This window comes from Crocodylus siamensis, chromosome 2, assembly GCF_052110815.1.
Source record: "Crocodylus siamensis isolate JL-2025a chromosome 2, ASM5211081v1, whole genome shotgun sequence".
In the NCBI taxonomy this organism is placed as follows: Eukaryota; Metazoa; Chordata; order Crocodylia; family Crocodylidae; genus Crocodylus; species Crocodylus siamensis.
Genome location: NC_143396.1, coordinates 5997133 through 6009259, shown reverse-complemented (window position 1 = coordinate 6009259; position 12127 = coordinate 5997133). Strand labels below are relative to the sequence as shown.

The 12127-nt window shown below is 46.8% G+C and overlaps 1 protein-coding gene across 4 annotated transcripts in view; it reads right to left on the bottom strand.

Annotated features, from left to right (window-relative positions):
- PTPRA (protein tyrosine phosphatase receptor type A) overlaps window positions 1–12127 on the bottom strand; it is a 191860-nt gene that overhangs the window by 112443 nt on the left and 67290 nt on the right. The window contains exon 2 of one of the 4 annotated variants that reach the window (XM_090035056.1): window positions 7587–7643. The exons of the other annotated variants lie outside the window; for them this stretch is intronic. The gene's annotated coding sequence lies outside the window, so the exon portion shown is untranslated. The remainder of the gene's footprint in view (window positions 1–7586; window positions 7644–12127) is intronic. 4 annotated transcript variants of the gene reach the window in all.

Genomic DNA, 12127 nt, shown 5'->3' with positions numbered 1-12127 from the left:
ATGATGCCCAGGTACAAACTGTTGTATTTCCCCCCCACCATGGCACATATGCAAGCCTCTAATTCTTCTTTACAGAGAGCTTTAATACCAGTCACTAGGAAAGGACTTTCCATGCTTTTCACGGTTTGAAACCCCACCTCCTTTCTGAACCCCTTCAAACCTAGTTCTGTTCTCTGATAATGCTTTTGGAAAGAGGCTGTTCTTCCCTGAAGTTGCTTAAACATTCTCTTAGCCTTCAGATTTTTGCCTGAGTATATACACTTTCCCTTCAACTTTTAAATGTAGAGAGATGCACCATGTTAAGAAACACAGTCCAATAAAACTGAAAAACAACAGTTGTATTTCCCCTGAGTATACCCAAAAGCCACAGCAACTGTGAAGTCGATATTACAAGCAGAAGTTATGAACTCAAGACACTTAAACATTAAGTCCCAGTTGTGTTTCACTGCCATCTGGCTCGTATTAGAATCACAAGCCCGCTTATTTTCCATTTGAAGTTGCTCAAATACCAAAGTCCCTTTAGTTTACCGCTATTAAAACTATAAATAAGATTCAAATTAAAAAAAACCAAAAAAACTTCAGCAGAGTCAGCATGCTGGAGGCCCTGGGATCTTGGCAGATCCTGTTCCTGTTTACCCTTCGGGGCACAGGCACTCAGCTGAAGATGAGCTGTGTAGTGGGTCTTAAATCTGTTCTCCATGCAGGTCGTGTCAGTATTTGAGATGTTCCTGAACACAGAGGTGACATAGCCTTGTCCAAGGTAGCATTTGAGTCCTGTTCTGTGCCGTGCCCACAAAGTGCAACCGGGCCCTACGTCCTGGAAAGGAGGATGGCAGGATTCAGCCTCATCCCTGCCACCCAGGCCTTAAGAGTATTCTTGCCGCCAGAACTCAGACCAGAAATCTCCACATCCAAGATCCTCTAGTCTTGACCTGGACTAAAATCAGCAACTTAGAATTCAAAATCTGGTCAAAATCGTTTTGTCCAAAAAAATTAAAACCCACATATTCACAAACCCCCAAATCCTCCAGTTTTCCACTAGCTCTCACCTTTTCCATTACCGAGTTCTCCCATTCACCATAGGAGCAGCAGTAACACGCGAGGGCAGGGGAGAGGTAGCGTGGTCTAACAGATAGGGCACAGGATGGCGTGCTGGGTGACAAGGGTTCTGAGAGTGACTTTCTTCATGACCTTGGGCAAATTATTTCTCCCTTCACCCTTTGTCACACCCATACAGACTATAAGCTCCTTGGGGTAGGGACTGTCTGCTATTAAGTGTTTGTACCAGGGTTAGGTATTTGACTGGTCAAATAAAGTTTGGTCAACTGACTGGTCAAATATCAGTCAAAAATAGTTCTAAAAATTGCCAACTGGTCCAGAAAAAGCACAGCTCTGACATTAAGAAATGTGCCAAAAAACAATAAAAATCATACATGTCTCAAGAAAACTACAACAAAATGTAGTTTTTGGTATGACCCTGAGCAGAAGAGCACATTTCTCTAGCCAGGAACCACTGGGTTTTCTAGGTACTGGCAGGAGCATCAGTGCAAACCAGCAAACCCCTGCGGATTTAACTCTGGCCTCGTGCCTCTGAGGAAGGACCCTCCCTCGCTCCCTCCCCCCAAAAGAAGGCAGTAGCATTTATGAGTGGAAAAAACTCTCCTGGCCCAAACTGGATACCAGCTAAAGCCCTGTGGTACGAGCTTACCAGTACAAGAGCTACTTTTACACCCCAGGTGGGGACTGCAAGCATGTGACTTGGCACCTCACACGCTGACAGATGAGCCTGAGCTCCCAGTCCTATCGGCCCAGTGCTTTCATAAATTTATCCAGTTCAGGTGCATGTCCTTGGGCAAGCTCAACATTTCTACGTGTGCACATTTCACTCCCTCTCTCCACTCCACATATCCCCGGGTGGCATGAACTTACTGCCCCTATTTGGACTGCAGGGCTCCAACAGCCTAACTCAGAAAAAATTCCTGGATGACTCATTCTCTGAAGCTCAGGGCTGCTGCTGCTGCCGTTGCACAGAACTGAAGGGAAATCTCTATTTTTGTTACAGGCTTAGGAATTCATCCCAGCGGCCACACTGAGAGCTTGCTCATGGATATGTTGCTGCTGTCCATGACAGGCAAGAGCTCTGGCCAAATGCAGATTTCCTGGAATAAGACCATGTGCAAAACACTTTGGGAGTCAGCACGAAACAGGAAAGATCCAAACGGTCACAGTGCAGAAGAGGTGTAACGCTGGCGTAATGCACAGGAGGGCATTCAGAGCGGGCAAACAGGACCGAGCCTGCCCAACACTTTCCAGATGTGGCCGATTTGCTCTTCACTTCCCATTCAAATATTTACTCTGCCCTGTGTTCAGCTAACAAGCCAGAGCACGGCTGCGCCCACCAGTCGGACGCAAGCAGAGATCCATTTTTCTCTTCAGAGACCAGAACGCTAAATGTAAGATGTGCTGGTGCCAGGATGTGCACAGCTCGGAAAGTCCAGTTCACACAGAGATTGCTTTTAGGCCTTTGGCAAGTCACTTTGAGCTAGATTCTGACTAGCAGGATGCACCAAGGCAAGGGAATAGGAGCCTCCCTTTACCCCACAAGGGCCTGGGATCCCGGCATACAGGAAAAGCAGAGCCACTTGCCTGCTTGCTTCCTCCCCGGAGCAGTGAGTGAGAGGAGAACAGGAGAGACCCTGGCTTCATCACTCATTCACTGGGCCAGAAGAGCTGAGCTGGAAGAAGGCAGAGATAGTATTTAACTGGGGGCACAGGGAAGCAGTAAGTTCCTGCCCCCCAGGAGAGAAATGACAAGCCACTGGATTACTCTTTCAAGTCACAGTGGCCCTCAGGGATACCCCTCACTCATCGCAGAAGTGGCGTAAAGCTAGTGTACCTCACACAAGCATCCAGGGCAGCAAACCCGTACTCCGCCATGGCTACAATCTCATCTCCAACCATTCTGTGCCTCCGTTTCCCTCCTGACCTCTGCCATTGCCTCTCAGCTTCTCCCAGAGACAGTGGGTAAGTACCCAGTGTATTTCAGATGAATAAGTTTGCAACCAGACATCACAAGTCCGAGACTCCGGCATTTTATGCAAGTATTTGAATGTTCAATGCCAGTTATTTTTACTGTGATAACTTCCAGAGGCTTCAGTCAGAATCAGAGCCCTACTATGCAAACACGCCGTGGTCTTTTCAAGAGCAGATTTCTGTTTGCCTTCTTTGCCTGCTTTTCATCTCTGTTTGTCACCTCCCGAGGTTTCTGGACCAGCCCCGAATCGCATGGGCCAGGCTCTGAGTGTGGTCTCAAACAGGACAAGGAAGAGCAACATAAAGGGAATGGGAGAAAAAGGAAGAAGATTAAAATGTTTCAGGGCCTTCCAAAAAGTTCACATTGGTTTTGGGAACTGGAAAAGGATCAGGAGATTTTCCCCTACCAGTTTGCCAAAGGTGGAGGAGCCAAAAGGAAAACAAGTCACCCCCAAGCTTGACACCACTTGATGCTGGACATTTTCCCTGCACGTCCAAGCATCTCTCTCCTACCAAGAGTGAACCACTGCTGTGGCGAAAGGGAGATGGAAGGGTGGATTCTGACTGAGCTGAGCACTGAGGTCAGGATTTTAAACACTGAGTACTGTATATTTCTACTGCCTTTCACCTAGAGATCTCAAAGCCCTTTACAAATGTGCCAGCCTTATGAGAAAGGTGCCAATGCCTCTATTTAACAAATGGAGAAACTGAGGCACAAAAAGGTCACCTCACAAAAACAGAGACTATGGGCCTGACCCAAAACTCAATGGGAAGTCTTCGCATTGATTTCAGAGGGCTTCAGCTCTCCCCTTCCCCCAGACTTCAGATACTGAGAGTGAAGTTGCATCAGCAATAGGACAAGAAAAAGGAGGAGAGGAGGCCTGACTCCCAGCCTCCTACTCAAACTTATAGCGCGAACTCCCTCCCTTGTTCCTTTTTAGCCACAGTGAATGCATGCTGTGCAGATGCATTCAGAGATGCTGAAGCAAGGAATAAGTTAAAATTGCAGCACCTGCCCTTGGAGTTCCCACGCATTCAGCTTGTGCATACAGGAACTGTGTTTCCATTGAGCAGGTCTGGACTGCAGCACGGGAAGGGGGCTGATCGCATGCCCTGCGTTCAGCTTATTAAGCACCAGCCACTCAGGAGTATTTTCTCTAGGCTGCCTCACTATGATTCGACTATGACACAATGTGCCTGCAATGTAATCCGATTGCCAGATAATCTTACAAAAATGCAATATCCTGAGGATATGAAAACAATGCAATCTTGCCACGGTGCAGTCAGCTGACTCTGATAAGCCATGTCTGTAACTCAATGGCCTCAACACAATGTGATCTAAGCAAGTTACCACTGTCCATGTTTAACTGAAGACCTTTTTAAAAGGGCAAACATCTGTAGTGCTGGGTGAACACAAAGCACGAGGAGTGGGGTCATGGCTACAATGAGGAGCAGGAGCCAGCCTTCTACAGCTCTTGCAACCTCAACCTGCTTGCACTTGCAAAGCTGGAAGTGCGGCTGCAGGCTGAGTGCAAGAAAATGGCTAACCTAGTCACTCCGGGCACTGTCGTTCACTTCTGAAACGGGGATGACCGACACTGTGAAGTCACGTTGCACCTTTCATCCAAGAGCTTAGAGTGCTTTACAGAGGAATATGGCAGTATCCCTACTGCGTTGGAAAGAGGTAGGCAGCTACTGGCATGGATTCTCAGGAGAGCCCAAGGATGTCAGGCATCAGCACCCAAAGGACCTAAGGGATACTGAGCCCTTAACTCCCTTTGCCTTATTTGAAAACAACAGTATTTCTCAAGCCATGGTTTGCAACTCAAAAGTGGGTCGCAAGAATACGTGAAAGGGTTGTGAACAAACTTTAAAAATGGATCAACAAACTCAAAACAGATTCTCCTTTAAAGAAGAAAAACGTGGGAAACCATAGGTTTTCCTTTGCAGACTGGCAGAGGTCCCACCTGCAAGGGGCTGCTTGGAGCCCCCCGCCCCACACTTTCACCCCCTGCCCCATACCCCGGGGGCCAGGGGCAGCCGAGTGAGGGGCACTGGCAGGGCTACAGGGCTGCTTTCTACTTAAACTATTTACTGAGTCAGGACTGGCCATCAATATTTACAAATGGGCCCTGGTACAAAAAAGGTTGAGAACCACCAGTTTAAGACACTTGCCAAAACCACAGAATCAGTCAGCAACAGGCCAAGAAACAGGACTCCCTCCAAGTATTGCTCTGCTCTAACCACAGGCCCACTGTTGAATTTTTAGAAAGATGCAAAAGGCGTACACCTTTAATTTGAAGAAGCCAAGGCAATGGAATTACAAAGGGCCGACCTTCAACACCAACAAGGCTGCAGGACCTGGGCACTCCCAGATCATGGGCTGGGCCAATATCAACTCTCCAGCTGCCCGACCAGAAGTCAAAGTGTGGAGAAAGAATTAATCTTTCCATCTCCCCAGATACCCAACTACTGGCAGAGGAGATATCTCTCCGTCCAACCACAGTACTGCTGGCAGCTTAGCGGTTTAAAGACTGGAACTCTAGCAATGGCCTTATCAATACTACAGCATTGTCCGCCCGAGTCCCAGTCCTTATTTATTATTTCTACCACATTAATAATGGAAGACCTCCAACTGAGATGAGCGTCCCACTGATCTAGATATCATAAAGACACACAGCAAGAAACAGCTCCTTCTCCAAGAAGTTTGCAAATTTATCAATGGACAATCAGAAAGGGAGGAGCAGAGACAAAGGCACTTACTCAAAGTCACACAGCGCAGGAGTTGCAGGACAGGTCTCATTACCAGTCCAATACCCTCATCATTAAGCCTAACTGCTTCTCAGTGTGAAACTCAACATCTTCTGCATAACATAACTGAGATAATATATATCTAGTTTCCAAAGATGCCAGTGGGAAGATGCGTTTTTGGAAACTGCTTTGAAAATAGACGCTATATTAAATTACTTTCTATATACTGTGCCTATTCACAGATACTATTGTTTGGCCCAATCCATCCAACTCCCAGTGCACCTCTAATACAATACACTCCGAGGCACAAGCGGTTGGAGAAGCTCTAAAGACTGTTTTTTTATTCATCCAAGGATGACCCAGATGACCTACAGCTGTAGGGCTATTTCTATCTCTTCTTAAAATAATTAAAATAACATTAAGCCAGGTATTAGTTGGCTAGACAGACTCAAATCCCACCTCCTGTGTAATCCACCTGAAAGCCAAATGCATCATGGCAAACTAAAGCTGCCTTTAATCCTTTTAAATCTCAGGACAAGAATCTTTTATCCTTTGTTGCCTCTTGCCCTATTTATTATTTCTATCAGACACCTGTTCACTCTGCCAGAACAGATGAAAAACACACAAAAACTAACATGTTAGTAACATAAGAAACACTGATAACTTAGAGCATGATTTACAGTGAAAGATCTCCTCTCCTGTTTTCCAATTAGTTAGTGGTGAGTTCAGATTACTTGTCACTTGCACAATACCATTAAGTTGAATAAACCCAACATAAAACTCTATCCATATCCATTAACAAGTATAAATGAGGCCCATTTGTGCATAAATTAGGCAGAGTTATTATCATAATTTGACAGGTCTGATTTTATTGAGTCTATGTTTGCAATCTGCCACAATCCTCAGGGACACAACTGTAAGCAAGTTGTTATATCTGAACATGACACCTTTACGCTGGCAATCTGCCACGCTTCTCACAGGTAAGGATTGCAAATGAGCAATTATATATTCCCCCAAGCAAACTCCATAAATATTAGAGAAGAAAGGGCAGAGAGCAAAGAGCCCTTCTAGAATTACTGTTCTGCAGAGTTTGCTTTGTCAGATATTAATCACCCTCGTTTTTCTTTCTCTGACACTGTAATAATATAAAAATAACCCTATTTCCCCCAAAGTCCTTCTTAGAAATCCTGCAAGATGGGCAGAACCACCTAGGCCAAGCCACTAGCTCATATATCCTTCTCTACCTGCCCTAGGCTTTTTCTTTATAGACTATGATCAGCGTGCCTGGCCCCAATCCGGTTGCATGGGGGAAGGAGGCACGGCCTGGCTCTTACACACCATGCAGGGCTTGGGAATCTGGCAGTGTGGGAGGGTGTGACTGGGAAGCCACCACAAGCTGAAACTTATCTCTGGCACTGGAGCAGGGGGAAAAGTGGTGGACGCAGAATGCTGCTGAATATCAAAGGCATGGCAGTGGAGATGCCACCACCAGAAGACAAGTGGCATCAGCACAGAAGTGGAGGGAAAAGCAGCAGCAGCAAAACGCCACTGAGCCCAAATGCGCTCCCCTACGCCAGTGTGGGCACACTTTATGGATGTGTGCTGATGTCAATTTACCAGCTGGCCCTCCGAGAGAGGGATAAAATCCCCACTGGCCAACATCGGGAGAGGACCAGAAGTGAGGCCTCCTGACAGCCTGGAGCGGTGGGAAGTGAATGAATGCCACTACAGGGGCAAGTGGTGGTAACCCAGAGAGTTGGGGTGCCCAGCTAAGGCTGGCTAAGAGGAGCCAGGATACGTACCTCTCACAAAGCTGTGGATCCTGAACGAAATCAATAGAGACTGGGACAGCCGTGAGCCTGCGGAGACAGGAAAAGAGGAAGGATACTAAAAGTTGTAAGCAACTCCTGGGGAAAGAGCCCTGAAGGCAGGCACCCTGGGGTACGGGCAATAACAAGCCACACCAATGCGAGGCCTGAATAAGGACAGTACACCATCTGAGCCACAGCTGAGATTAAACAGGGGCTAAGGCCCAGCCGCAGCTGCTGATTTTGAGTTTGCCTCAGCCAAGACATAACATCATCTCTGGTGGGTGTAAAGCGGGGTGTAGGGGAGGCAGAGCCCCACGACAAAGACCTAAGCTAAAATCAAAGAGGGAATGAGGAGAGGCAGGATTCGAGAACTTCCTCCCAGCAATAATCCTGAACATCAAAACGTGGCAGACGAGAACCCCTAGGGACCTTACAGACTCACGTTAGACGGGAAGCTGCCAACCCACAAGGAGGCAGCTGTGCCCAATCAACCCGAAAAGGCAATGCTCAAGCGAACACCACAGGAAACTACAGAGGGGTGGCAATATTACTTGCCACTGCTCCCCTGACACCAAATTTCCTCACCCATGGGGATCCCCACGGGTCATATGTCATGACTCTGTGGGCTACATTTGGCTCCTAGGCCAGAAGTTGAGCATCTCTGGCTTAGACAAAGAGACAGGAGGGGAAATGCCCATGGAGAAGTGACACCGACAAGCAGATTGTGGCTAGCTTCCCCTTGGCTGTAACGCTTGCAGAAAATCAGTCACTCACAGCAAAATCACTTTACTATTACCTAGACCTCCTCCCCTACTTCCCTTCTCCTGGCCAACTGTATCCTCCTGTTGGACCTTGTAATAAAGTAAGGCTGAAGCCTCTACAGCACTTAGCACAGCAGAGTCACAAGACCCAATCAAGCCCTCTAGCTACTACTGTGAACCTGCCAACACTCAGTGTTCATAATGTCAGAGGCCATCAACTGTAAACTCTGTTGGGTACAGGCCAGATATTTACTTAGACAGCACCAATCATATTTTGGGAATTAAAGGAAACTATTCAGCGACTCTTACCACAGCCAGGTCACATAATATTACGACTATTTGTCAAGTGGAATCACCAATGTACTGACAAGGATTCCGGCTCTAGAAGCTAACAAGCATGAGATGGAAAGCCCGTTAAAAGCTCATACAATTTATCTTCATAGATCCAAGTAGGAATGTCCCTGAAGTATGTTCTCTGGCACTCCCCGTGTCCACAAAGAATTTCCTAAACTAATTTAAAAGCTAAATCATCTTTATTGTTTAAGGGTGGACAACATGTGGAGCAGACTCCAGAATTAAAGCTAAAACCTGTTTTTTTTTCCAGACTAAATGAACTTCATGCTATATAAGTTATAAATAAGACATTATCTGCCTGAGACAATTTGTAATCAAGTCTCTGGACTAAGGCAAGCTATGACACACTGGGCAATCCAGTGGAAGGTATGAAAGTCTGTCTGTTCCCACTTTCTATTATTTCCTCTTGTCTCCTTGTATAATAGCTGGAAATAGAAATTTAAAGGGGCATCACACACTGAAGAAAATCTTCTTAAATGACATTTACTACAACAACACCTACAGACCTCAATCAAGGCCCATTTGTCCGCACACCAGACAAATGTGAAATACAGACAGTCCCAGCTCTAAGGATCCTCAAGGAATGAACGTTTGTAGGAACTTACAGGAGTTAGTCACCTGTGATGATCTTGGTTCCGACAAAATACAGCACATGGACAGACCGAGCCAAACGTGGAAAGAAACAGGGGTGAGAGTGGCACTCAGATTCCTCAGAGAGCGGTGTTCCGCACAAATGTCTACTTGGACAGCTCTGCAGGCTGAAATGATGGGGGATCAGCACAGTTAAATCTGGAGGTACCTACATAATAGATGAGGTAAGGGATGGATTCAAAGGAAGGCCATGAGGCCGGCAGAGTAAAAGGGCCAAGGGGGAAACAGAATAAGAAAAAAAAACACAAAACACCCTCTATGGGAGAAGGGTGAAAGGTATTGCCATCAGCAATTAAAAAAAAAAATCCACAAAAATCCTTTCCACTAAAGAGGCTGGTCGTTCCCTAACTCTTCCGGTTGCACACCCCAGCAAAATGACCCAAATCGATTCCTTCCTCCCAGCAGTATCCATGCCCCACAAATTCTTTTACAGCTCAGCAGCATGGGCTACCTCTCTTCTCCAGAGGTAATCTTGATGCTCAGCAGGACCTTAGACACAGCTCTATTTGGCTCCCACCACCCCGCTCCACCCCTCCCAATGGCACCAGACAACCGCATTAAGTTACAGCAGCAGACTGGGGGCACTTCAGGGGTTGCATTTCCTCCCCACGGCTGTTGTGTGATCTGACAGACTTACATCTGACTCCATTCCAGATACCAACAAACCAGCGAAGCTGAACCAGGTTTTGACTGAATGAATTACTCAGATGCCAGTCAGGACAGAAAAGGGAAGGGGGACAACAACCCAACAAGTAGCTAGCTGGTTTCTCTAGGAATGTACAGAAAGCCTTCAGCAGAGCAATGAGGACACAGCAAGGGTACAAGTGCAAGCTGCACAACCACAGTGTGTTCTGGCCCTTACATCAGATACACACCCGAGTCCCGTTTCCATCACAGCAGTTCCCACTAGCTTCAGCTGAAACAGGATCAAGCCCAGGCCCCAGTTCTACATACCCAGTACCAACAAACTATGCTCTGACACCCAACAGATTCAGGTTCTGGTCAGTAAGCCACCATTTGAGAGGCTCAGAAAATAGGAACGTTACCGCCTGATTTCCATGCTGGGGGCAAAGAGCACTAATCAGTATTGGCTACTGCTGGTAATAAATTGCTGAATGGAAGGACATGTGAACCAGCTGGCGATGGCCAGTCTCATGCCATTCAAAGCTGAAGAACACAATTGTTGGACTGAACACGGAGCAGCATGGTAAGGCGTTCCCTCATTCTCATCTGGATCCAGCTACCCTCACCAGCTCCTTCCGGTCACAATTCACTCTGCTTTCTGCCAAAATCTAAAACTAAACAACCCGCCTGCATTTACTGTACACAGCTTAACACAGTGTGGCAAAGCAGGACATGACAGTGCCAAGGACAATGAAGGTCTGTTTGTAATTTAGCCCACTGATGTTTCTCATCTCATGTTGGCAAGAAACAAGCCAAAGCTAAAGGAGCAGACAGGGACAGGGGAAAAGCCTGTTAAGAAAGCTGAAGCTAACAAGACAAACTGGCAGCTTCACGACATGGCCAGTCCAAGTGAATGGCACTCAATCAGCCTCACTCAGGTGGCAGCATTCTCCCAGCACAGCGCTACCTTCATGCCCATGTCCTCTATGCTTCTGCGTTCATCCAGATGTGTCTGGAGGCATTTCCCGTGGTTCTTTCGACTGAGAGGCTCTCAGATTCCTCCTTGTTCAACTGCAGGAGAAGCTACCTGTCCTTTGGAGGGGAGCTGTAGGAGGGCCAAGGAAGACTATCAGCATTCAGATAATGTTGCCCAGATTCACACTGCAAAATGGGAAGGCTCCTTCCTTAGTGAAAGCGGAATCCATGCTCAAATCTTCCCTACAGGAGGGTTTGACAAGAGAAAAAATGGCAGGGGTCGGTTCACACAATAGAGGCTAAGGAGGAATAACTGGAAACAATGCACCAACAATTTGGTCACAGTTTCTGGAGACAAATTTGAGCTCACAAATGCATGCTTCTACCCAAGAAACACAAAGCCACCCAAACCCAGCAACGCTTCCAGTCATTCCATTAAAGAAACTCACTTTGGGGGAGGTACTTCAAAGCATTTAGGCCCTGACTAAGCTAAGGATATTTGCACTGATGTTTTAGGTGCACCACTATGGCTATCCCAGCACAGAGTCCCTTGGAATAGGCAAAGCCTAATCTTTGATCCAGTGAAAGCATCTCACCCTTTATTCCCATGCCTTGCAGCCTCCTGGTCTAACCACCGTGCTGAACATTCACATGTGTATTTACAATTCAAAGGAGCTGGCTAAGTAAAGCCTTTCTGCACAGCTGGGTTTGATAGAGCCTATTTATCCACCCCCTCCAACTTCCCTTCTCCTGCCGAATTGGCCATATGCTTTTATACAGGTAGGTTATCTATTTCAGATGCTCTCTCCTTGTAGCTCTGGGGTTTACTGCCCCCTTCCCTTTTTAAGTGACTATTTTCATTTACATAATGGAGTTAAAATCATCACTTTACCAGGGATTTAGCTCAGACCGTACCTTCTTTTCTAGTCCTGAAAAAGGGCTAGTCCTGAAAAGCTTCTCTAACATCCCTCCCATTTATGGTATACAGTTGGTCAAATAAAATTTATGCGAGAGGCTCCGGACCGTCACAGCAACACTGCCACAACACCATTTCACTGAAGATATTTGCTCTCTCTGAACAGTTTCCTTTCAGCGTGCCAGCAAGACATCATGCCTGTCTCTGGCACTGTAATTAAGGCAGGCAGCGTGCTCTGGAGCTTGGGACTG